This window comes from Chelonia mydas, chromosome 2 (genome assembly GCF_015237465.2).
Source record: "Chelonia mydas isolate rCheMyd1 chromosome 2, rCheMyd1.pri.v2, whole genome shotgun sequence".
Taxonomy (NCBI): domain Eukaryota; kingdom Metazoa; phylum Chordata; order Testudines; family Cheloniidae; genus Chelonia; species Chelonia mydas.
The window spans coordinates 227,142,546-227,169,784 of NC_057850.1; the positions used below are offsets into that span (position 1 = coordinate 227,142,546).

Genomic DNA, 27,239 nt, shown 5'->3' on the forward strand with positions numbered 1-27,239 from the left:
TCTGTCCCCATGCACCGCAGTAGCAGCTGAGGGTGTAGAGTTAACAGGTCCTAGATTTAAATATCAGGAAACTGGCTTTCTCTGGAATTCATCTCCCCTACTGGTCTGATAGAACTTGAGCTTGTTGGCCTTTAGACTGAATGAAGTGCAAGGCTGCTGTTGGTTTTTTTTCCATACAGCATACAAACTGAAAAACAGAAAGAAAAGTTTTCTGAGCATGTGTTAGTGTGGGAGGGTCAGGTTTGTGGGGATGGTTTATTTTGGGAGAATATTTTTCCTGTTGGTTTCTGATGAATTTTTTTTATTGGATTGTGGATATTCTCAGAGACATGATAGGAAAGCTCAGTTTACAAATACAGGCAGTGAAACAGCTCTAGGACACTGGCTGTTGGCGCTCAACATGTCTCTGTCTCTCTTTGTTGGAAACAACTCTTTTTCTGTCTGCTTTGATGTACCTTGAGACACCCCCGGTCTTGTGTAACTCTGCAATAATGTCATCTGTGATCATAATTTCAGGAGATCTGTTTTTATTGCTGAATAACTCAATTAGAAGAACTACTGACTTGTCATTCAGTCTAAACAATCTAAGCTCTTTGAAGTGAGGACTCTGTCTTCACTTGATTTTGTAAAATGCCATGAACTTCTATGACATTATCTCAGTAATAAATAATAACCTCTCTGCAAAGCCCATTCATGTGGAGGGGGGCAGATGTTTCCAGCCCCAAGAGGAAACTGCTAAACATTCATATGAAGCTGAGATGTATTCCATCCAGTAGAGGGCAGTATTACACAAGTTGACAAGGCATGGTGCTGAGTTTCTAGAAGGTATTTAGTGATACAGTTCACAGCCCATCTTTCTACATCGTTCATAGCCAGAGGGGGAAATGGTAGAATATACTTTAGTTTTATGTAAGCTTTCTTTTGTGTTTTTGGAGATGAGAAATATTCATCAAAAAGATTCTTGGTCTTGAAACAACTCTGGGGTTTTTGAGTATTATTGTTATGGCTGAAATCTGACATCTTTGTTCAGCTGATTTTCCCCTTATTTCCATTAGAGTGCTGTAAATTGAAGCTGCAAAGGAAGCTTTAAAGCAGACAATGGGTGGAGGCCAATGTGTTTTCTCTGAGTGCTTTGGGACTTTCCAGGATAGGAGATTTTTGTTTGTTTTTGTAAAAGAAGTGTATTTTATTGGTAGGAACTAAAGAGTGATACCATCAGGATTAGTACACAGCAAAAGAGAAGGGATCAATATTAAACCAAATAAAATGTGAATTAATTCCCTTTGCTCCTTGTATGGTACTTACACCATTTTCTGCTTAAACTGCAGTTGCTTGTGATTGGTGGTGGATTTTATTGTGTGTCATGGAAAGTCATTTTGACAGTCTGCTGCTTTCAGGTTTTTCAGTATTTTATATTTTCAAGATCTAAGGTAGAGACTAGATATATCCTTTTGTCCTCAAAGCAGGAGAGAACTGTATCGATCTGTTAAGTGTCAGCCTTGGGGAAATGGCATGGAGTTAGTGTCAAAGTAGACATAATTGTGAAAAATAGTACGGGGAAAATGGTGAAATGGCTAGCTTGAAGGCTTGGCAGGAGCATGCAGACAGCAGATGTGGACCCCAAGGTATGTCTTCAATGCAAAAATTGGAGTTTTTTTCATTAAATCAGCTTAGCTAAACTGAATTAGCTAACGCTGGTTAAAATAGCCATGAAGACATGACAATTCGGCTTTTAATCTGAGTGAGCAGCTTGCGTTAAAGCCTATAAGGGAGCCTACGGTTGAGTTCAAGCTGCTCACTGGAGTTAAAAGCTGGGTTGCTGTGTCTTTACAGCTATTTTAACCAGTATTCGCTAATTCAGTTTAGCTAACCTGAGTCAAAAAACAAAAGAAAACATCTTTTTTTGCAGAGAGAAGCTGGCTTTCCCAGACTTATGACCTAACCGGCTTGTCTTCACGGCAACATTTGGGTTGAGTTAATACACTTGAACTAGCCAAACAACAGTCAAGCTACATGGAGTGATTGGATCAGCAGCTGAAGAGTTGTACTCACTCAAGTCTGCAGCCTGCAGCTGCGTTCCCAGTGCACTATTAGCTCAAGAGTCAGCAGCACCGGAGCTTCAATCCACGCCCCCTAACAGGCCAGCTCGCTCATGTTTAAAGCACCAATGTTTAACTCAAGCTAGAGATTTTTGTGTGCGGAGCAGAGTCAGTTTGGGACAGCATTTGAGTTATACCTTGACCTAATACTGCAGTGAAGACAAGCCCTAAGGCCCAAACCAACTTCCCCCACACCTGTGACCACCTCCTCCTCTTCATTTATCTACAAATGTCCATGGAACCCCTGGCCACTTCTTATCTTTCATCATCTCTTCAGTTATGTGTAAAGCACTGTAGCTTCTGGTGACCCACTTTCATACAGGAGCTGGAAGGTGACTGAGGAAGAAGGCAGTGTCAGCAGCAAAATACATTTTAGAAAATGAACGGAGATGAGAAGAGAACCGGAGAAGAGAACCAACTCACGAGCTGGCGGGAAGAGGTGGGGGGTTGGGTGTGGTTATCTGGATGAGCAGTGCCCTCTCTGATTCCATATGCTGTATAGGCCAAAGGGCTCTGCTGTGCTCGGGGGGAAAGTACAGGGATCCGTCTGAATGAAGTAGCTTGTGAAATCAGGGTCTAAGGGCATATCTACAGTGCCCTGCAGTCTGGACTAAGCGGGTATGATTAGCAGTGTGCACTCAGGACCTCTAAATTCATGCCTCCAGCGTCCACATGGGGGAGTTACTGAACTCTGGGGCAGTGTAGACATGCCCTTAGTGTGGAAGGGAGTACTGTCTGCATCTCCTTTATGTAAGTGGGGGAATAGTCCCGCTATTGTGGGGAACTTTCCTGGCTTCTGCACTACCCTGGTGAAGTGGGCTAGCAAAAGGATCTGAGTCCTCGCTCCCACTTCCTTTACTCAGTGTCCTCCCTGCCCTTGAGGACTCCCCTTCCACTCTCCTATCTGGCAGAGTTCTCATAACCCCAGCAAGGCTGGGCCCAGGATTCCTGGGGGGCTCGACCCCCAACCCTGCTGTGGTCACCTAGGACGGGGCTAGGGTGTCCCCACTCCGGGGTACTCTCTCTGCACTGGGCACTTCTTTGACCCAGTGACCATTACATACAAGTTAAAGCAAATGCAAGTTATTCAATCAACAATTAATTGTAAAAAGAATAAGGAAAAATGGGAAAGGTTAAAGGAAACACATCAACCCGCTCTGTGGCAGGGAACATCACAAACAGTGTCTCTGGAATGTCAGGGCAGTTCACAGTCTGTTCCTTGTAAGTCCCAGGCCTCCTTCTCAGGCCCTGGCTGTGCTGTAGGTTTGACACTTGCTCTGGTGGTGGCCACATGCTCTCAGGCTCTAAGTGGTAGGACCCTTCTTCCCAGTGTCACCCCCGCCCTGTCGGGGTTACGATCCAAGCCTGGCCTGCAGAGCCTCTTGGCTGAGGCGTCTCCCTGTGCTGGGCCCACTGCCCAGGGTCCCCCTTGCTCTCCCCAGTTGCTCATCACACCCAGCTCCAGACTGCTCTAGCCCCAGCTCCACCACTCTGTCTCTGCACTGCTGCTGCTCTGCCTCCAGCTCCGTGGGCTGCTTCTTTGGCCCCTCTGGCTCTGGTTGCTGCAGCTCTGCTCCCAGGACAGGTCTGCTCTGCAGGCTGCTTCTGTGACTCTGCTCCCAGCACTGACCTGCTTCGTGGGCTGCTTTTCTGGCCGCTTTGGCTCTGGTTGCTGCAGCTCTCCTCCCAGGACAGGTCTGCTCTCTCTGGGCTGTGCCTCTAGCTTTGGGGCTGCAGCTCTGCTCCCAGGACAGGGTCTGCTCTCTCTGGGCTGCTTTTCTGGTCCCTCTGGATCTGGCACAGCTCTGCTCCCCAGCTTAGCTTGGGCCCCTGCTTTCTCCTTCGCTTGGCCCCACTCTGTCTGACCCAGGCAAATCCAGCTCACACGGAGGATGGGACCTCCCTGGCCTCCTGACTCTCTGATTAGCCTGCCCGCCCTGTCATTCAAGCTGACCTGGAGCATTGGCCTCTCCCCATTGTTCCTGGGGACTCTCAGTCTCAGGGTCCTGATTTCCCATAGACCCTTCCCCTTTTAGTATTGGGAGCTAGCCAACCAAAACACCCCCACTGAATGTTAGTAAGGGGACAATAGTCCCCTTACATTTAGCACAGCCCTGACTGTGAGTTTCTGAAGTGCTACACACAGAAGTTTGAGTGGATTTCATGCTCCATTTTTTAAAGTCATGAGAGTAAATCTTGAAACGCTGCAGCTCCATCTGCTATTGGATTGGAAACAGAAATCTATTCTAATGAGGTGAAGGTCCTACAGTCCTTGTAAATTCTCTGCTTTATGGTGATGATGGCATCCCTGGCATATGCTCTGGGTTGGGTAGCTACACAGAGGATGGCTGGGGGCTCCTCCTCCTAGAAAGAAGCATATTTTAAAAAAAGAATTAAGTTGATTTGTGTCTGTTTGTTGCAAACCAAATTGGTATTAAAACAGTGAAATGCAATGGAAGTTGCAAAGCATGATACAGTAAATAGTGTGACCCTAGAAATGCAGGTCTTTTCAGGGTCAAATGTATACATGGTTCTTTAGGAAGATGATCTATGCTGGAATCAGCAGACGTATCATATTGCAGTCTAAAAATACAGGGAAATGTTTCTGGTGTCTGGTGGAGGGCAAAATAACATTTTAAATATTTGTTTTAATATTCTACCCTAAAACATGAAGAAGCCTTTATACCGCCCAGAAACTGTCCACCTCCCCACCCCTGTGGAAAGTTTTGAGGAGGACAAGGGGCAGTACATTGCCCAATTGAGGGGTAAGTGATCTGATCTACCTTCCTGCCCCTTCAGAATTAAATAGTGCCTTAACTCTTAGGGGCAAGGGAGGAAGATGTTTCTGAGCATAAGTTTCTCCAGCCAGCCCTTATGGGGATGTAAGCTCTCTAATTTTCTTCATATCTGCACTGTCCGTACTGCAGACAACGAGTAAACTGCTTTGGCGGGACCTCCCCTTTTTCCTGCAACCACATCCCCTGGTTCAGGTCTGTGTTCAGGTGCAGTGACCTCCAGCAGAGTGCAGGTTTGGCTGCTCTGAAAATTACATGGTTATCGGTTGCACCCGTTTGGCGCTTTTAGGTATTCCAGCGAACAGTCCCATAAACACTTCTTCAGTTTCAGGTAATAAAGAAATGGTGCTATGGAGATACTTGGTCACATAAAATGATGTGATACGCACCACATTTTGGAAACCAATCTTTAGTCACACTGATAAATGGATTGCAAATGTTCTTATCCCAGTAGATTCCATATTTCCCTAGTTTGAGGAAACCATTATTTTTAAGATAAAGATGTCTTTGGTGACAATAGGTCCCCCACACACACTGTTCCATATTGGTCTGATCGCCTTCCATATTAAGGTGGAAGTACATTACATAATCTCCAATATTAAACTCCCATCAGCTTCCTGCATGTCTGATAATTCAGTGTAAAGGGTTTTCTAAAGAACTTGAAAATCTGATGCCAATATTCTGGATAGGCCTCTTTCAAGTCAGTCAGTCATAACATTTATTGAAAAATTGTTAGTAAAAGTTTCTTTACTGTGCATAGTTGCTTAATAAAATATGATTATTCTTTGCCTTTGCACAACCTCTAGATTAACAAAAACTTTCTTGAAAAGGGAAGGGGGGAGTAAGTTAAAAACCTTGATAATGTAGCCTAGTTAATGGATTGATGTATTGATTATTGATTAATCTCTTAGACCCTAGTGGTCAATAAAAGTTCAGTCTCCTGAGGGCTACAGCATCAGGAATGTTATTAAAAAGAAAAGGAGTACTTGTGGCACCTTAGAGACTAACAAATTTATTTGAGCATAAGCTTCTCACGAAAGCTTATGCTCAAATAAATTTGTTAGTCTCTAAGGTGCCACAAGTACTCCTTTTCTTTTTGCGAATACAGACTAACACGGCTGCTACTCTGAAACCAGGAATATTATTATTGCTATCATCACAATGAGAGGCCCTAGAAGCACAGGAGAAACAATTGCAATTGATCACAAATCCACTAAGCAGATAGACTAGACAATGCCATAAAAACTGAAATACAATAACATACAGAGAGCTGGTGCAAAGTGTTTAGCCCTATGACTGGCATCACTCATATCTCCTACTGGGGAACCCCAGAGTGTCAGTCAATCATCTTCCTCTTCATTTTCATCATCGTTGTCGTCATCACCTAGGGTTCTCATTCTGGTGTCTCCCTGTGCATTGCCCCCCAGCACACAGGCTGGGCAACACCTTATATCCAGAGTTATCCTTACCTCCACTCAGACTCAAGCGTAAGGGTTCCAGCCCCTTTTTCCTTATCCGTACTTTTACAGCCCACTAATTTTGGGGTGCCTTGTTTTTCCTAGGCTACCTCTTTAGTTATGTTTTTACTCATTGACATTTACATCAAACAGTTACCATAACAAATTATCAAGTTAAAATTCCTCAAGATGTTACTACCAGTCATCTTGCGATATTAACTGAGACACTGCAACATATTGGCCGAAACATCAGCAGTTAACACATCTTTTAGTGGAATTTTGCAATTTTTGGATACAGGGTTATTGCTCAGTGAACTATACTATGTCAGCCTGTTTCGGACCTAAGGCCTTATGTGGCTAAGTTGAATATCTTATAGGCCTGAGGCCTGTAGGCCCTGTGTTACAACTTTAATTAATGCTTATATTTCATCTCTATATCCTAAATATATTTGAGATATTTTATCCTTGGCTACAATAAGCTGAGGAAATAGGAAGGCAAATTAATTCGGGGGAGAATTTCAGGGACAAAACATGTGGTGTTTCAAGAGTAAGAGCATGCATCTTAGTTGTGTGTTCATGGTGGAACAAGAAATAAAAAGAGGAGGCTAGAACAGAGTTTTCAACAAGCAATGCAAATTTAAGAAACTCTGTGTGTGTACACATTATACTCCCAATTATCCAAATAGCATGAGGGACACAGATTTTATTCAGTAAAAACAATAAGATATTTATTCAGGTAAGGGAGTTCAGATAATCGAGAGGGCAGGAGCCATTCAGCAGTGGGTTGGCCTCCCCTATGACTTGGGGCTCTTTTGTTTTCTCTCAGTCCTGGCTGGCTCTCTTCTCTGTCTGGGTCATTCACTCCTGTGACCGCAGGACTGCGGAATGCTCCCTGCACTGCCTCAGGGCCTGTGGTACCCAGTCCTGCAAGGGCAAGGTGTGAGGCAGAGCAGAGATCCCTGGCCAGGACTTGGCTCTGCCCCACCAGGACCGCAGACGTCTCTGCACCTTGTGCCTGCAGGGATCAGAAGTCCTCTGCAGTTCCTCTGTCATGACCCTGCTCCCTCACTCCCCTGACAGCGGGGCTGTGGAGGGCTCCCTTTGCTGCCAGGAGCCATTCAGCAACGGGGTGGCCTCCCCCATAGCTACTTATCATCCTCAGAGTCCTGGCCAGGGTCTCTGCTGTATTATCTGAACTGCACATTATCCGAATCTCTTTCTTATCCCCCAGCATGAGATACGTGACAGACAAGGAAGGGATTCAGATAATGCAGAGGTTTGGATAACAGCGTTTTGGATAAACAAGAGTATTCTCTGTGTGTGTGTGTGTGTATTTACTCTATCTCTGCTGAACAGTACCTATGGGAAACTGCTTTAGATTTGCAGTTTTTGTTTGAAGTGCTTTTTAAACTAGTTGGGTTTCCTTATCACCTTAATTTACAAACAAAGTACACCACATGCAAGTGAGTGGTTAGGAGTATGCTGTCACACACATGCTAGTGTTTACAGGTACAATCTTGTGTGTGGTGACAGCATTTCCACAAAGCCATTTGAGTTTGTATGCCTGCAGGAGACTGAGAACATGTTTGTTTAAAAGAACTACCATTTTATTTTTAAAGTTGGGATTTTTATTTTATTTTATCAGTTTAATTTCCCTTCTGCCTGACTTACTTTGGAGGGTTGGTGGGAAAGCAGAAATGCAGATTTGGTCACCTTTAAAGAGGCTTATCTAAATTGCCAACTTTTTGGAACATGGAGTATTGCTCTGTGATGAAAGGGTTATGAATGTACTACCACACCCGGTACCTACCAGGCTGAAGCCTTTTAATGATTTTATGATTTGAATGACTCTGAAGTGAAAGACCTGGAAGCCCTATTGCCAATCAATCCCAGAATAGTCCAATCCCTGTGATTAAAAGTTTGAGTTGGGGAGGAGAAGTTACCTTTAGGCACCTTTTCTGAGTGGATGAGATTTCTCAAATAAGAGTTGACGATTTGAATCATCAGTGGGTGAACACATTACCTTCCCAGGTTCATTCCTCAAGACTGGGTTCTGTTCTGTTCTGTATAGGTTCTTATATTGACCACCAGCAGTGCACTATCTTTCAGTAGTGCATTAAGTGACATGGCTAACATCTGTCATATGTGGTTCATTCTCTCTCTCATATCCGCTCCCTGGGGGAGAATTGTGTGTGCAATGGTAGTGTTTTGTTTGGGTTTTGAGTTGTTGTTTTTCTAAATGTATGTCCTCCTATGCGCTGATATTAGAGAAGGCAGGGCCAGAGAACAATGAGCTTTAGAGCTTCGGCTCTGTCCCATATTGAATAAGAAATGGGAGAGTTTGCACTTTAAATTCTCCTGCTACCTTGGTGACCCCATGGAATTGCTTGTTCCAAGTACTCCCAAGGGCAGCACTGCATTAAGGTTTTGTCACTTTTTATCTGACACAATGTGCTATGTAGAAATAACACAAATAGGATTAATTGTATTTATTATCTTACACTGACCCCTTCCACTTGTATCAGGCTTCACTTGTCCACCTGCAATGTGCTAATGGCCCCTTTGTGGATTATCACATACTGCTTTCTGGAGTCAGGAAGAAGTGTTTACAGTTCCTATTTTAGCTCCTTCAAGAAAAAGCATGAGTTATAAGTGGCGGCGCCTGTGTGGGTAAATTTGTGGTTTATTGAAAGCTGTGTCCGAGCTCACATGATTAGAAAATAAGATAATGGCTGATTTTAAAAAATCAGCTGTTAGCTGCAGCTGCAGCTTTCAAAAGCTTTCCACCCCGTGTGGCTGCCTCACTTTTTTTTTAATACGACTTCTTTTATTAAAAAAGAAGCTGAATTGCAAGAACATTGAACATCCCATGATTTAGCTTTTTTAATACATAAGCAATTTAAACTTTAAAATGACATGGCTATTAGCACAGGCATTAACAAAGATACATTATCGCAGAAGGAGGAAGCAGGACAGAGGATAAAAAATAAATGAAAATTTAAAAATACACTCTTAGTTTAAATGTGTATCCATATATTGCACACTTTAAAAATAGATGGTGAATGGAAGGCTCTTAAATTGTCTGTAAGTAGATGAACTTTATGCTTATGGTTTATTGAGATGTCACCTCCTCAATGAATTAATAGCCTTAAAATTCACAGTTATTCATGTTGGGCTTAAAAGGATTAGATTATCAGTAAAAGACAGTTAAATGTTGATTTGACCATACTCTCACAAATTGATGAAAAATATTTCAATCAATAATAATTGAAGTTTACAGATAGGCAAGGTAAGAAAAATCCTACTTTAAAGCTTAGTTTGATTAAAGAATATTTATTTGGTATATTTTGGCATGGTGTTGAAATTTTTGAAAGTATTCACGATGTACCTATTCTGTTGCCCACTGCTGACCCACATCCTGGGAGATCCTCTGTGCTCCTCGTGGAACTCTGTGGATCCCTCTAAATTTCCCGCTCTTCCCCTTTTATCCTATTGCCCTTCCACAAAAGCCCTATACAATAGGAACCTTCCTTCCAATGGAGGAAAAATGGAAAGTGGCATTTTCTAAGCCTGGTCAGTGCAGCTTAGTGCCTGATGGATGGGCCCATGACCACCTGGTATGAAGTATGCTTCCTATTCCCCAGGGGGCCAAGGGTGCTTCCTCCACAGTACTTCCTGTCCCAGCTAGTGAGGGAGTAGGATTCTGAGCTTGGGACCTGAGTTTATTTTCCCCATGTAGCACTATACTGCACTCTTCGAAGACCACCCAGCTAGCCCTGCTGTATGCCAATGTTTTCAGAGGTAATTCCTGGTAATTTATTCATTCATGTTGATATATTGAATTGGAAAATAAGGATTGTGACCATTCTAAATACTGAACTGTTTTGGTATGTCTAGGTTGACTAGTTAAAATAGGTGAGTATCCCTAAAGATCAGAGATAGTAGCATTTAAACAGAATATGAGTCCCTCTATTGTCAGCTGTGATTGCTTTCCCACTAATCAGCTAGTTTAATGATGGCATCAGTATACAGTGGGAAGGTTCAAAGGGCAATTTTTTTCTTTTGGAAGTTTACCGAAGGTGCAGAATGTGGGAGAATTCATCAGTCATGTGTATTTACAAGTAGGAAGGAGGTGCAGTAGCATTCTGTCCTTAGATGGAGTTCATGCACTATAAAGAATACAAAGGGAACTTTTATAAATGAAAGCCTGTGGGGTTGCATCTGTTTATATGAGGCCAGAATCTACCCCTGTCACATTCCAAACTAGGTTAGAATCGGATCCTTATGGAATCAGATCTGTAAGGACATGTTCTCCTAGTTTTTAATCTCCTTTCAAAAGTTTTATCTTCTTTTTCTATCATTTGCAATGTATCATTCCGAGTAGGAATGAGAGAGAAATTACAATAAAGACCACTTAAAATAAACGTCTAACTTACTGCTATTAAATCTGGCACAGTGTTGCTGAGTCTCATGATATTATCATGAGTCTCACAATATTTAATAATTTTATTTAAAGTCACAGCTCCTGGAGTCAAATGATTGCATGAGGATCTCAGCTTTTATTTAAAAACAAAGTACATTTCTAGCCCTCCTGGTTGTGGTAAAAAGCTTGAAAATGTGGACCTAGTGCTTAGAAAGCAGAAGGCAGATAAAACATGGAAGCATATTAGCACAGTAGTGAGAACATGACTGATCTCTGTTTTGTTATTTTTGTATTTTTTTTTAAAAAAAAGATCCAAGGGCCATCAGAGTACACTTTATATTTTATTAATTCAAGAGATATTCTTCAGGCTGTGCCTGAAGAGAAATGCCATCTTCTGACGATCTCATAACCTCCATGTGCTGTTCGTAAGAGCTGCATTAAACAGTCTGTCATGATTTTTTACAAATATAATTGTAATTTATAGAGATGGACTCGCTACCTTTGATCACTAGAGCATGTCTGCAAGTACATTTGCAAACAGATCTTGCTGACATCAGTAAAGCCAGAATTAGCATGTGTTTCAGAAATTGCCTGCTGTTCTACCATTATCCAAAAGCTGAACGTTTAGAGCTCACCACAGCCTTGCAGTTCTTCCAAAAGGGAATGTTTCGAAACCAAAATGCTTTTACATTGGGGGAAAATAGAATTTGAAGATACAGCAGATCGATTTTAAAGTGACCTTCCCTTCCCCTGCCTTAAATGTGCAAGTTGAAAAATACATAAAACACTTTGCAAATGCTAGAAGTTCCGTTTCCCTGCTTCCCCCAAGAACAACCCCACGCTGTGTTCCCTCCCACCCAGGGACAGCTTTTTATTTGATTAAACTGTACTTATTGCAACTGCCAAGAACAAAAGGTCATTTTATTTCTACAGCCATTTGTTGGTGTCTACAAAAGCAGAAGTTAACACTTGTTCTGAATTGTGTACAGTAGAACATCAGAGTTACAAACACCAGAGTTACAAACTGACCAGTTAACCACACACCTCATTTGGAACCAGAAGTATACAATCAGGCAGCAGTAGAGAGGGGGAAAAATAAAAAAAGCAAATAGAGTACAGTACTGTGTTAAACATAAACTACTAAAAAAGAAAAGCGAAAGCAGCATTTTTCTGCATAGTGAAGTTTCAAAGCTGTATTAAATCAATGTTCAGTTTTAAACTTTTGAAAGAACCACCAAAATGTTTTGTCCAGAGTTGTGAACATTTCAGAGTTATGAACAACCTCCATTCCCGAGGCATTTGTAACTCTGAGGTTCTGCTGTATTTTTAAACTGAACTGAACTAGAGAAAATTCAGTTAAGCTGATGGGTGGGGAAAGATTGGAGAAATTGCAGCTCTCTCGCGTTTTGAGTACAGTGTTGTCCTGGTGGTGGCAGCAATGCAGCAATATAATCCTAGTTCAGAGTCATAAAAGTACATGAAGACAAGACCAAATTAAGGGTAGCCTTATGCTACAAAGATATTAATGTAATTTAATTATCTTACTTTAGCTTTGTTCTATTTTACCGTAAAAACAAAACCCTTATTACAGCGCTTCAAAGTTTAGCTTTGTTGATGTTGTCCAGGCTTATTGAGGGAGATAAGGCTAAGTAGGAAATAGAACATTTGTTATGCTATGAGTTGTGTTAATTTTTGTTCGGGTCAAGTAGTAACGCTGATTCCTGATGACCGAAACCTTTTTTGTGACTAAACAAACAGCATGCACAAGTGTTTACTGTTTTTAAGGCTGCATCATTTGTTTCAAACCCATGAGGGTTGAAGTGTGGGTTGAAAAAAATCTGCCTCACGGTCTCATACAAAAGTATTTGGGGGTCTCAGTTTACTCCCTAGCGGTTTCAGGTGTCCGTCCATAAAAGCCCCTCACACAATTTGGCGCACATCCTGAAATTCAGACACGAAAAAACATAGGCTGAATATCAAGAAAATCTTCCTCATTGTGAGGAGTATCAACTTGTGCAATAGTCTTCCAAGGGAATTGAAGGAAGCCCCATTGGCAAGGAACTGAAGGAAGCTCCAGTTTTGCCTGGGGAGGGCACTATGACTTGCAGTCCTGTTTTGGCAGGGAGATGGATTAGAACCACTGAATTCTCGGTACTGGAGGAAGACCACCAAATCATTCCACTTAGGCCACCAAACAGTACAGATAACTACGTACATAGGCTTTATTTGAACGGACAATATAAAATCAAATCTTGAAACACCTAGACACTCTTTTTAATAGTAGCTGTAATACTGGACACACACCCCCGCACTGTCCCTTCCCCCAAGCCCCTGTCCTCATGTCTCCCCTTCCCCCAAGGTGCCGCTCCCACGGCTACCCTTCCCCCGAAGCCCGGTCCCACTCCGCCTCTTCCCCCAAGACACCCTCCTCCCACCCGTCACTTGCCCTTATGGCCAGTAAAAAGTGGGAGGGCCATGGCTCCCTGGCCCTCCCTGTTCCGACACCCCTGCAGTGCACATTTGTGAGTAAGGGAGCCAGTGTGCAAGGGTCTCCTATTCAGTGAAGTGGATTTCACCTAGAGCTTAATCATATTTGCACCCACATATAGCCTCTTCATGAACTTGTACTAAGACATAACCGTCTTGTGAACCTGCTGAGCTCCACAAAATGATCTGTGGGATCAAGGCCTTAGTGAATCAACTATGGTTGCCTACAGATTCAGAGTCACACATGATCATGGGAAAAAACTGATCGATCTTCCTTTCATTTTCTCCTGCCTTAGCAGGAAGATAAGTTGAATGATCTCATTGCCAGTAACAGTGCATGTTACAATTGCGTAAAAATCAGAGAATGTTCTGTGCAGAAATGTTGCAGTGCAGTATCTCTTTATGCACTCTGTTTTTGGATTAGAGCCTGGTTTAGCAGGGAGTTGGATTCAGTGCTCCAGTATGTCTTTCTATAACTAACTTCTGTGATTTTTAAGAACTATCTTATAATTTGGCACAACTGACAGCCTCTAATCTGCTCTAAAGAAACTAAATTCTGGAGGTGTAGTGGGTCATGATTTAGATCCATTGCAGAACCGTGCAGAGAAGCTCATACTGGATGCTTATTTTTTTGAATTCTTTTATTTTAGTTTTCAGCTGCAATATCATCAGTCCCTCAGTAAATACTAATATTTCTAAACAAATTGTTGGTTCTTCATGTGGTTCCGTTCATGTGGTACACAAATGTATTCAGATAGCCCCATGACACTGGCGCAAAAACGGGAAGGTTTGGCACTATCTAATATTGGCTTCAAAAGTATTATTGAACTGTTACACGACCTTTGTGTAACTGACCTCTCAGAGTAGGGTTCTTGTGTTATAATTTGAAATACATCTGAGGGCCTGCCTGTCCCCAAACCACTGATCAAGATTTAGTAATGGCTTATCACAGTGGTGGTATAATTTACTTGGCAGATGAGAGCTGGGGTGTGTTGCACTATGATAAAAGGTTATTTAGTGATAGATAAAATAACACATTTGGTTGTCAAAAATAACAGAACAGGGATTTTATTTAAACTGGAACAAATGGAACTGGATTCCACCTACCTATGATAACATTAAATATACAAAGAATATATATAATTTAAAAAATTTGAATCCACACACATTGTAAAACTACACACAATCCTCTAAAAAAATCTGTATCTCTTTATGTACAGGAAATTATCTTATAGATTATTATTATTAGTTCAAGTTTCCTCTTTCCCCAAGCATCACACTGGGTTCTGTCTGATGCCCAAGTCAGTCTTTGAGCCTCAAGTCCCAATCGTGACTTCCTGAAGAGGTGACCTCGACTCTGGTGATGCCTGTTTGTGCGGGTGCACATTAAACCAGACCCACTGGATCTGAAGGCCTTTGGTTCTCCTGTTTCGGATCTCTGGGACCACATGGATCAATGACAGGAGACGTCTGGAACCAATGGTGAGGAACAAACAGGAATAGATGCACAGGAACATGCCATGAAACACAGACTGACTTGACCAGTGAGCTTTAAACTGAAAGAACTGTCTTGTGATCGTCTGTCTGTCCTACTCAGTTTCAGTCTCTCCACTTACTCTCAGTTTCTCTCAGTCCCGGTTTCCCTCCAGCTGTCCTGTCACCCACTCCCTCTTTTTCACCGTTTACTCACAGACTCTGGTGCTCTGGGTGTCTCTCTCTCAGGCTCCCCGCTGCCTGCCTCTGTCCCTCAACTCTTCTCCTCTACCTCTCCAATTGTCATTTCCCCTCCCCCCACTTTCTCAGAGGGAGGGGTGACTTCCTCTCCATAAAACAATGACAGTGCATTCATCCTGAACACACCCTAAATTATATATCCCCATACCGGGTCAGGTTCCTTTACCATATTTACATTAGAGCACTCAGCACTGTATGTAATTTAAAGACAGAGTCTCTGACCCAAAGATTTTAGATTCAGCATTACATAGGCAGTATTGATAGAACATATAACCAATCTGGCCACAACCGGCTACAAATCATCTGGGCTTAAAGGGGAAGTGAAAGCAGCAATAAAATATATAATGTGGTAAAAATTGGTCAAAAGGAAAAATTGATCACAATGAATACAAATTAGACAAAAGCTGTAGAAAATTGATAAGGGACACAAGGAGAAATCGATGGCTGGCTGAGCTAAGTACAGTAAGGAGGATATTAGGAACAAAAGGAACCCTAATAATGGGATTAATGCATTACTAGATCGAAATTCTAGAATTGTCAATAATATAATGCAGAAAAGACCAAAGTGTTAAATATTTCTGTTTTGTATCTGGGAAAAAGCCAGGTGATCCATTTATATGGTGATTGATGATGATGAAATACTTTCTATTCCAAAATTAACTCAGGAGGATGTTAAAATACTACTACTAAAGTCTGATGTTTTAAAATCTGTGGGTCTAGATAACTTGCATCCAAGAGTTTTTAAAGAGCAGTCCAAGGACCTCTCTGGACTTTTAATGTTGATTTTTTTAAGATAACTCTTTGGACGCTGGTGAAGTCCTAGGGGATTGAAAACACTAATGCTGTGCCATTTTAAAAGGGTAAATGGATGTCCCAAGTAATTATAAATCTGGCATTTGTGTTGGCACTGCATGACATTTTGATGAAGAAACTAGCATGTTAAAAAAAATTAACATGACACATATTATGGATTAAAAGCTGGCTAACTGACAGATCTCAAAATGTAATTGTAAATAAGAAATCATCATAGAGTTGGGTGTGTTTCTAGTCGGGTCCTGGAGGCATCGGTTCTTGTCCCTACTATATTTAATATATTTATGAATGCTATGGAAGAAAACATTGTCATTCCTGATAAAATTAGCAGATTACACAAAGATTGGGGGAATGATAAATAATTAAGAGGACATATCCCTGATAGAGATCTGGATTGCTTGGTAAGGTGGTTGCAAGCAAACAATACGTGTTTCAATATGGCCAAAAATAAAGTCAAACATCTAGGAACAAAGGATGTAGGCCACACATACAGAATGCAGGACTCTGTGACTCTGAAAAAGATTTGGGGGTCATAGTGGATAATCAGCTGAAAATGAGCTCCCAGTGTAACGCTGTTGCCAGAAAAAGCTAGTGTGGTCCTTGGATGTAGTAATGGTGAATATCCAAGGGAGGTTATATTATCTCAGTATCTGGCACTGAAATACTGTTGTCCAGTTCTCATGTCCTCGCATCAAGAAGGATGTTGAAAAATTGGAGAGGGTCCAGAAAAGAGCCACAAGAATGATTAAAGGATTGGAAAACTTGCCTTATAGTGAAATATTCAAGGAGCTCAATCTATTTAGTTTATCAAAGAGAAGGTTAAGGTTTGATTTCATCACAGTCTGTAAGTACCTACATCTGGAACAAAATTTGATAACAGAGGACTCTTCAGTCTAGCAGACAAAGGCATAACACAATTCAATAGCTGGAAGTTGAACCTAGATATATTCAGACTAGAAGTAATGTGTAGATTTTTAACAGACATGGCAATTAATTATTAGAACAACATACCAAGGGTTGTGGTGAATTCTCCATTACTGTGAATTTTAAAATCAAGATTGGATTTTTTTTTCTTTTTAAATATATGCACTAGCTCAAGCACACCTACTGGAATTAGAAGCAGGAATTAATTTAGGAAAGTCTTATGGCCAGTTTTATGCAGAAGGTCAGACTAAATGATCACAGTGATCTCTTCTGGCCCTAAAATCTGTTGATCTGTAATATACCTCAAAACCAGAAATGGTTCAATCTAAAACAGTAGCAAAAAAAAGCAATTCTCCCTTGCAATACTGTTGGAGAACTAACGTCAATAGACTTTACTGACTTTGTTTTTGTTTTTTGTTTTGTTTTGCTTGTGCGAGCTAATTCCCATAACTTTAGCATTGGACACTACTTGAACACAGTCATTTTCTTTTAGGAATGAATTAGGTCCGGACAGTGTTGGCCACTGAAGTTCATTCCCGAACCATAGAGTATGTACCACAGCATATGAACATCTGCATGTTGCTTGTCAATGTGCCTCAGCTCTGAGCAGGCACGATGACCTCTAGGAATATGCGATCAGTTTACTTCCAAGCCTATTCAGCCCCAGGCACTTCTGCAGAGATTATTAATAAAGGTAGAAATTAGCGCTACCTTTATTAATAATGCGCATTGTTTTTGCAGAATGATTCTATAATTAGTCCAGTTTATTATAGTTACTGAAAGTTGTTTTCTCTCATATTTAATCTAATCTACCAAATCTGTCTGGTAAGAATGACTTTTGTTTACTACCAAGAATGACTAGATTTCTATCAGTCCCCTAGAGTTGAAGGGTTCAGTATCCAATTGTATCTCTCTTCAGCTATTCAACTCCTCAAGGTTATGTAGAAACAACTGCTGACTGTTTAATGGCCTAGACGAACACTGCAGCAAGGGTCTGATCTTGCAAAGTGACTGGCCTCATCTCCCACAGACTTCTCGCAGATTCAGGCCTTACCAAATTTAATTTGTGTCTTTGAAATAAATAACATGTGAAAGGCACTTTTCAAACCCAAATACTGTGTATGTTTTAGTTTGCCTGAATGTTGAGTTTAAATGTATGTTACTTGTATGTTGTACAAAAGGGGTAAAAGAACAGGATTTCTCAAATTTAGTGGTAAATTACCCAGAAAAGTATACTGTTGATTGGGTTTCTCTAGTGCAGATTATGCTACGTTGTGCTAGTTAATTTTGAGTAATTATACGATATATTTGTCAAGAGTTACATGATTTCACTCAAATTGAGGTGTCTATGTGATGTCAACATATCTTGTGATATAGCTACTGATAGTTAACTCTCCAGTTTTTTCAGATGTGAGTAACCACTTCAACCAATGTTGCATAAGATACATTTTACTAATTGAGCTCATCAGCATTTGTTGTTGTTACTTTTATGTTCATGCTAAAATAGAAGTATTTTATGTAAAGAAGTTCTGGACTGCTAAATATAAATATAATTAAAGATGAATATTCTGTTCTCCTAATTAGGCCCATGCTTTGTTTTTTATAATGATAGCCCCAGATCGGAATATAGTAATTTAAAAGAATTGCTTTTTATTGTAGGTCCTATAGATAAACAAAGTTTGTTTGCATGATGTGAACTGATGAATCAGGATTATTTTGTCTATGATTAGTGATCATCCTAGTGGGGAGTTTATTTAAGTTACACTATCAAAACTCTGAAGAAGTGGGTTTTTTACCCACGAAAGCTTATGCCCAAATAAATCTGTTAGTCTTTAAGGTGCCACCGAACTCCTTGTTGTTTTTGTGGATACAGACTAACACAGCTACCCCCAATACTTGACTATCAAAAATGGTAACTGGATACGTCAAAAATAGTTTAAACATGACCACAAACTCATTATCTGCCATTATGGTTTTATCTCATAGCTCTCTTTACTCGTAGATAACACATGGTTCGTACTTAACAGTTTGAGGGGTACATTTTCAGCATGCTATTGTATTTGGAGGCTTAATAATAGCAGATACACGTTTAACAGGAATGGTGTGTTTAATGCCACACATGCTATATTAAAAGTTTACCACACCTGCTAACCTGAAAATTTATCATTGCATGTCCAGATTTTACATGTTATCCACATCTTATTCTTTGAAATCCAGGAAAAATCAAATGTATTCTTTTCTTAGATTTTTGGCAGAATTGGGTGGAATTTTAAGCACAACTAAGGCCATGTCTATATGTGTAGTGCTGCAGAGGCTGCTGCAATGTTCCACTGCGGCGCGTCTGGTGAAGACATTCTGTGGGAGAGAGCTGTCCCGTCAGCATAAAAAAAAATACCTCTGCAAGCGGCAGAAGTTATGTCGGTGGGAGAAGCTCTCCCGCCGTCATAGCGCTGTGCACACAAGTGCTTATGTCGGTGTAACTTATGTTGCTCAAGGGGTGGAATATTCACACCCCTGAGTGACAAAAGTTTTGCTGACATAGACTGTAGTGTAGACATAGGTAATTTAGGGCTTTGGATGGAAGTCATTTGAAAGCTGCAGGCTTCACATTGTTTTAGTTTGAAAGGCAAAAGCTTGGCAGTTTAGAATGAGTTTGAATTTGTGACTCAATCCAGACTCAAAGCAAAACTCTGGTGCTGGAAACGCATGTGAATTAAAACTCAAAAAGAGATGCATAAATCCCTGTGCCCCAAAACCACCAAATTCCCGTGGGTCTAGTCCAGACACCACTAACCTCAACCAAATGGTCTCTGCCTGGTCAGCTTTCTGGAACAGCTCTATAAAAATTGCCAATTCTACATCTTCTCCAGCTACCTTGGTATCCTCCTAATATCATCAGAAGTTTGCAGGGCTGCAGGTTTTATTTCTGACACAGTGCCCAAAATTCTACTTCCACATGGAGCATCTATATTTGCTGTAGAATATTAGCGAACAAGAACACAGAGATAGATACTGGCTTGGCTGAGTGTTACCTAAATGAAAATTTCAAATATGAATGAAGGGTACCTTGTTTTGCCTACATGTGGAAATGATGAATGTATTAATATGTGCTCTGCATTTTACATTGTGCTCAGTAAAGATCATTTTGCACAGGAATTTATTTGTTTGAGAGCGGCTCATTGTGTATAACAATCTGTCCAGTCCATGGTAATGGTCTTTATGCTGCTGGTTTTGATGTTTTATAAGCTGCATGCTGAGAGGTGACTCGTAGGTGTAACATTGAAATTGTTACATGCCAATGTGAAGAAATCAGTGTAAATATGCAGACAAAAGAACAAATGGTGAAGGTTATTCTTAGTATTACAAGCTTCTCTGTGGTAATTGAGTTTGAGGACTGATCCCAAAAAGCAGATATTGGCTGGAAAAAGTTCCTGTAGCGTTTCACTGCACTGGGGTTCTGAGGAGGAAGACGTCAAGGTTCCTTCCCCACTCTGAACTCTAGGGTACAGATGAGGGGACCTGCATGAAAAACCCCCTAAGCTTATTTTTACCAGCTTAGGCTAAAACTTCCCCAAGGTACAAACTATTTTACCTTTTGTCCCTGGACTTTATTGCTGCCACCACCAAGCGTCTAACAAAATATAACCGGGAAAGAGCCCACTTGGAAACGTCTTTCCCCCTCAAATCCCCCCAAGCCCTACACCCCCTTTCCTGGGGAAGGCTTGATAAAAATCCTCACCAATTTGCATAGGTGAACACAGACCCAAACCCTTGGATCTTAAGAACAATGAAAAAGCAATCAGGTTCTTAGAAGAATAATTTTAATTGAAGAAAAAGTAGAATCACCTCTGTAAAATCAGGATGGTAAATACCTTACAGGGTAGTCAGATTCAAAACATAGAGAATCCCCTCTAGGCAAAACCTTAAGTATAAAAAGACACAAAAACCGGAATATACATTCCATTCAGCACAACTTATTTTATCAGCCATTTAAACAAAACAGAATCTAACGCATATCTAACTAGATTGCTTATTAACCCTTTACAGGAGTTCTGACCTGCCTTCCTGCTCTGGTCCCGGCAAAGGCAACACATGGACAGAGAGAACCCTTTGTTTCCCCCCCCACCCCCAGCTTTGAAAGTATCTTGTCTCCTCATTGGTCATTTTGGTCAGGTGCCAGCGAGGTTATCTTTAGGTTCTTAACCCTTTACAGGTGAAAGGGTTTTTTCCTCTGGCCAGGAGGGATTTAAAGGTGGTTAGCCTTCCCTTTATATTTATGACAACGACTTTGTGGGGATATATTCAAAAATTATGGAGCTGAACTTTATGGTATCGATTACAATGGATATATTTGTTTAAAAGAAAATTAGAACAAGACTACATGCATCTCCAAAGCTGAAGGAAAGTCTGTTGTTTGTACCTAGAACATGGCAGGATTGTTTAAAAACAAAACAAAACAGCTCATCCTGATATGTAGATTGCCAGGTAATGCTGCTGCAAAGTCAGTGAGACCTTGGCTTATTTGCTGTGTAGGTCCAACTCTGCATATTAATGTTGTCAAGGGGCCAATTTAACTTGCTGGAAGATTCATCTTGCTAACTTGAAGTTTAGATCAATGCTGTTAAAGTTTTCCATTCTCTGTGTGTGGAACTTGCCTGCTTTGATTAATTCTTCCCTCTTGCCCACATTATCTGCCTCTTTTGGACTTCAGTTGTCTTCTCCTTGTGTACAGAAGGTGTACCCTCAATATGTGATTTAAAAACACAGGTCAACTTGAGTTACTTAGGACAGCCATAACTTTTGGGCCTAACTTATGCAAAAATCAGAGTAGGCGGAGTATAACTTGGAGTCAATGAAAATACTACAGTAGATATACTGTATATCCCACTAAATGTTTTCTTTAAATTGCTGGTCTGCTATAGAATAATTTTATTCAGAGTAATTAGTATGCTATGTTGGAAATCTTAAATAGCAGCACAAACATTTAGATTGCTTTCCCCATCTTTTCTTTATGGACATTTTGTGTGCTACTTTGAGTTTCTGGGAACTTTGCCAGTTTCCAAGACTGAGTAAAAATTATTGGTAAGGAACAAAATAAATATTTGTAGGTAGTTTTAATAAGAGAATATGTGTGTCTGATCTAATCCAGAGCATATAAAGAACAGTGGTTTTGATTATTTTTCAGTTGTTAATAGTAATGGACTCAAAGGATTTGGAGTTTCTCTTACTATGATTGGGACCATTGGATATGGGGAGTGGAGAAGTTGTGTTCTTTTAATTTCTGTACTGAATTTTCAAAAAATTAAAAATTTTCAGTGTACAAAAATCCAAATTGAGAGCTCAACCATTTCACCCAGATACACATACAGAAGAGAACCTCCAGAAGCAAATCTCTTCTGGTTTGAGGGATGTAGAGATGTCAGTCTCCTTCACATCACCTTCCTCAGACTTTGCAGAAAGTTCTCTAGTTGGGTCTATGTGTCCTGTCTGGGAAATCTACACACAGTAAGGAATCACCTTTAAGAGGGCGTTCCAGAGGAAGCTGTGTCCTGTGAGAGATACTTTAAAAATTCATCTCCCAGTGGGTGATAGGAGGGGATGCAGAGGGATGCAGGGCCAGTGTAGATCAGCCTGTAATTCAGCCAGGTGCCCAAGATCTGTTGGGTTTGGGAACAGGATTCTCTGTTTTTCAGTAGGAATGGGGCAATTCGTTTTCCATACATGACTGACGTTTACACTGTTCACATAGTAGAAACATAAACATTTTTAATCTGAATCAGAGCAGTGATCCATCTATTCCATTGTTCTGTCTTCTCTGACAGGGACTAGTAGTAGCTGCCTAGAGGAAGTTGCAACAGATCCTGAAGTGGGCTATTCAGGAAGAATTTGCCCATCTAATGTAACTGTGGGTTGGTTTTCTAGTTATCCATATCTAGGGTGACCATATTTTCCTATGCTGAATATGGGACACCTGGTAAAATTATTCATATTCAAGTGAGTTCAATGACAATCTATCAGAACTTTGCAATGCAAATGTTCAAATTAACATCAAGTTGTCTGAGCCCCTGTTAAAAAGAAGTACTGCGTAGTTTGATTCTTTTTATTTACCTTCTTATCTTTAAGGCTTTAGGGTTCACACAGAGAGAGGTGACACAAACACACACTCATGTACACCTTTCTCACACGGGGGGGTGACCGACCAACCCGGTCCTCCCTGCCAGGCGCTCCACCCTCCATGCCTGACTGGGCCCCCAGGATGGAGCCACCTCTTCTGGTACTTGGTGCCACATCTTCCCGAGGCAACACTTGGCAGGGGAGGGCACGCAGGGTCACATTCCCGCCCCCCACGCGCTTCCCAGATTTCTGCCCAGAGCTGCTTCCAGGCACAGGGGAAGAGGAGGGGGAGAAGGGATGACATGGCCCGTGTCTTTGCAGAACTCATCTCTTCCCGCCACAACTCCAGTGTGGCTGGAAGCAGCTTGTCCCTTCCTGTCCACACAGTGTTGAAAGGAGCTGTCAGGGTTCCCTCCCCACTCTGAACTCTAGGGTACAGACGTGGGGACTCGCATGAAAGACCCCTAAGCTTATTTCTACCAGCTTAGGTTAAAAACTTCCCCAAGGCACAAATCCTTCCTTGTCCTTGGATGGGTACTGCTGCCACCATCAAGTGAGTTAGACAAAGATTCAGGAGAAGAACCACTTGGAGTTCCTGTTTCCCTAAAATATCCCCCCAAGCCCTACACCCCCTTTCCTGAGGAGGCTTGAGAATAATCTTCCAACCAAATAGGTAAACCAGATTCTTAAAAAACAGAACTTCATTATAAAGAAAAAAAAGCAAAAGAAGCACCTCTGTAAAATCACAATGGAAGGTAACTTTACAGGGTAATCAGATTCAAAACAGAGGATTCCCCTCTAGGCAAAACTTTAAAGTTACAAAAAAACAGGGATAAACCTCCCTCTTAGCACAGGGAAAATTCACAAGCTAAAAACAAAAGATAATCTAACGCGCCTTGCCTTATTTACTTGCTCTTTTTGCAGTATTGAGACTCATTTTAGGATGATTTTAGGAGAAGGAGTTTTCTGACCTGACCTGCTTCTCTGCTTCCCCAGGGAACACACAAACAAAGCCTTCCCCCCAACCCAGATTTGAAAGTATCTTCTTTCCCCATTGGTCCTTTTGGTCAGGTGCCAACCAGGTTATTTGAGCTTCTTAACCACTTACAGGTAAGGAGGAATTCTAGGCTACCCTTAGCTCAATGGTTCTGAGCAGCTAACACCTCCAGGCTGCTGCTGGCCACCAACATAAGCCAGCCGCCTCTGGCTACAATGCAGGCAGGAAGGGGTTAAGCCCTAAGGCAGCATTGTGCACCAAGGCCCAGGGGACCTGACTGCAGGGGCTTCAGCAAACCCAGACAGAGAGGTGGCTCAGCAGGGGAGGGTGTCTGGAGGACAGAGTAGCCCTGTGCTCCCTGGGGGCAGGACCCGGGGGTGGAGGGTGGGATGAAGAGGGTGTTAAGCCCCTGCCCCGGGGGCTGCTGTGGAGCGTGCAGGTTTGGGGTGTGAATAGGTTGGAAATTGCTTCCCCCCTCCCACTCCAGAGCTTAGTTGAGGAGTGGAGAAGCTTCCCCATGCCAGTGCTGTGCAGGGCTTTGGCTCATTCAGGGCTTGGCTTCTCCTGGCCAGCACCCCAGGCCAGAGGGTATTGGGCTCTCCCGGGGTGCTGGCCCAGCCAGAGGCAGTGCAGGAAGGAAGGGGCCTGCTAGCCAGGCTGTTGGTGAGCTGAGTGCTCTGACCAGGGGCTGGTTCTTCACCCAATGCTGGGAGTGGGATGCGTCCCACCAGGGGGGACATGGAGGAGCAGTGGGGCTCTGGGGGATGAAGGGGCAAAGCAGGGAGAGGACAGTGAGAGGGGGAGCACGTAAAGGGCTGATGGGTGGGCAGCAGAGGCAACACGAGGTTTGGAGGTTTGGGCCAAAAGAAATCTGATGAGGTTCAATAAGGATAAGTGCAGGGTCCTGCACTTAGGATGGAAGAATCCAATGCACCGCTACAGACTAGGGACCGAATGGCTAGGCAGCAGTTCTGCGGAAAAGGACCTGGGGTGACAGTGGACGAGAAGCTGGATATGAGTCAGCAGTGTGCCCTTGTTGCCAAGAAGGCCAATGGCATTTTGGGATGTATAAGTAGGGGCATAGCGAGCAGATGGAGGGACGTGATCGTTCCCCTCTATTCGACACTGGTGAGGCCTCATCTGGAGTACTGTGTCCAGTTTTGGGCCCCACACTACAAGAAGGATGTGGATAAATTGGAGAGAGTCCAGCGAAGGGCAACAAAAATGATTAGGGGTCTAGAGCACATGACTTATGAGGAGAGGCTGAGGGAGCTGGGATTGTTTAGTCTGCAGAAGAGAAGAATGAGGAGGGATTTGATAGCTGCTTTCAACTACCTGAAAGGGGGTTCCAAAGAGGATGGCTCTAGACTGTTCTCAATGGTAGCAGATGACAGAACGAGGAGTAATGGTCTCAAGTTGCAATGGGGGAGGTTTAGATTGGATATTAGGAAAAACTTTTTCACTAAGAGGGTGGTGAAACACTGGAATGCGTTACCTAGGGAGGTGGTAGAATCTCCTTCCTTAGAGGTTTTTAAGGTCAGGCTTGACAAAGCCCTGGCTGGGATGATTTAACTGGGACTTGGTCCTGCTTCGAGCAGGGGGTTGGACTAGATGACCTTCTGGGGTCCCTTCCAACCCTGATATTCTATGATTCTATGATTCTATGATTCTACGTAACCGGCCGCCGCCTGGCGCCTGCCCGCACTCACCAGCCACCGCAGCTCAGAGCATGCAGCCAGTGCGGGCCAGAAACGGGACGGGGGCGGGGCCCTGCTGGCTGAGAGCCGGCACGTATTGGGGCTGAGCTGACGGATCACCAGGGGGAGTGGCCAGCCCCGCATGCTGCATCTTCGCCTCACCCCCAGCTTTGCCCGCCCACCCACCTCTATTGTCAGCCACTGGAGCCCTCCATTCACTGCTGGTGGGCGGGTGGCTGGCGAGCAGGGATCCGGCCAGCAGCAGGACCCACCAGTACTGATTGGGGGGGAGACAGAAAATACGGGACAATTTGCCCATATTTAAGAAAAAGTCAGAACACCTGCAGGAGGGCTTAAATACAGGACTGTCCCTTTAAAAATGGGACGTCTGGTCACCCTATCCATATCAGTGTTCAGTCCTTTTCTGAATCCTGTGAAACTGTTGGTCTCAATGATGTATTGTGGCAATGTTCCCCAGGGTTTTTATTTATTTTATATATATATATATATATTTAAGAATTCCTTTTTTATTATTATTACATTTTTGTCTTTCCGTTTCATCGACTTAAAGCCTATTGAAATCAATGGGAGTTTTCCCATTTATTTTGTGGGCTTTGCCTTTATACCTCCTCAAAAGACAGTAGACTGGACCCCCTGACTGACCTTCTGTGTTCTATTAATTCTTTTGCATATCTTTATCCCATCCTTTTATTTGTCTCCTCTCTGAACTGAATAGGCCCAGTCTTTTCAATCTATTTTCATGGAGAAGTTTTTCCATATCTCTCATAATTTTCATCACCCATCTCAGAACCACCTCAATTTCTTCTCTAAACTTTCTGAGATGAGGTCTCTAGAAATCAGTACTAGATATCTCCAACATTAACTAGCCTCTGTTTTTCCAGGACAGTATCTGAGTTTGAGAGATTGCATTTCATTAGCACCTCAGCCCCCCATTCATTCTTAAATTCCTTCAGAACTCTTGGACAGATTTCCCATCTGATCCTGTTGGCTGCTTGTGCCTTAATTTATCAGTTTGTTCCAGCACCTTGTCTTGTCACATCTCAATATCTGACAACACCTCTGTTTTATTACCTTAAAAGAGTAGGTTCAGGTTTGGTATGCTCCCAAAAATTAACTGTGGTGGAGACTGATGCAACATCTTTATCTTCCTCAATAACTGCCTCATGACACAGTGTGTCTACTGTATCTCATACAGGCTTCTAATTTCTGAACTACTGAAAAATAATCACTTGATATTTATTTGTATATCTTTGACTTTCCTCTTCAAATTCCATCTAAGCCAGATTTCCATCTTATATATTGCTCGCTGTGGTTTACACTCAGTTCTATTGGTTTCACTAATGTAGGATTTATATGTCTTAATTACATTCTGCTTGGTTCCTGAGCAGCTTGAAAGTATTCAACAGAAAAAAATCCCTCAGTTTTTACATAGTGAATTACTTTTAAACTGCACATTAAAAAAAGACACCGGAGCATTTATCAGGATGTTTGTGGGCTCAGTGGTTATGTGTTTAAAAAATATTCTGTGGAATGGCTTTGTCCCATGACAGAGATTTAGAAAGCTAAGTATTCAGATTCCAGCTGAGATTCAGGCCTGTAATCTTGTTTGAAATGTTCCCTTTCATAATGCTACTTGGCTGCAGTATATCTGTAGTTGGGAGCAGTGGAAAACAAGCCG

The 27,239-nt window shown here is 42.1% G+C and overlaps 1 protein-coding gene across 12 annotated transcripts in view; it reads left to right on the forward strand.

Annotated features, from left to right (window-relative positions):
• KIAA1217 (KIAA1217 ortholog) overlaps window positions 1-27,239 on the forward strand; it is a 511,170-nt gene that overhangs the window by 227,502 nt on the left and 256,429 nt on the right. The window lies entirely within an intron of this gene.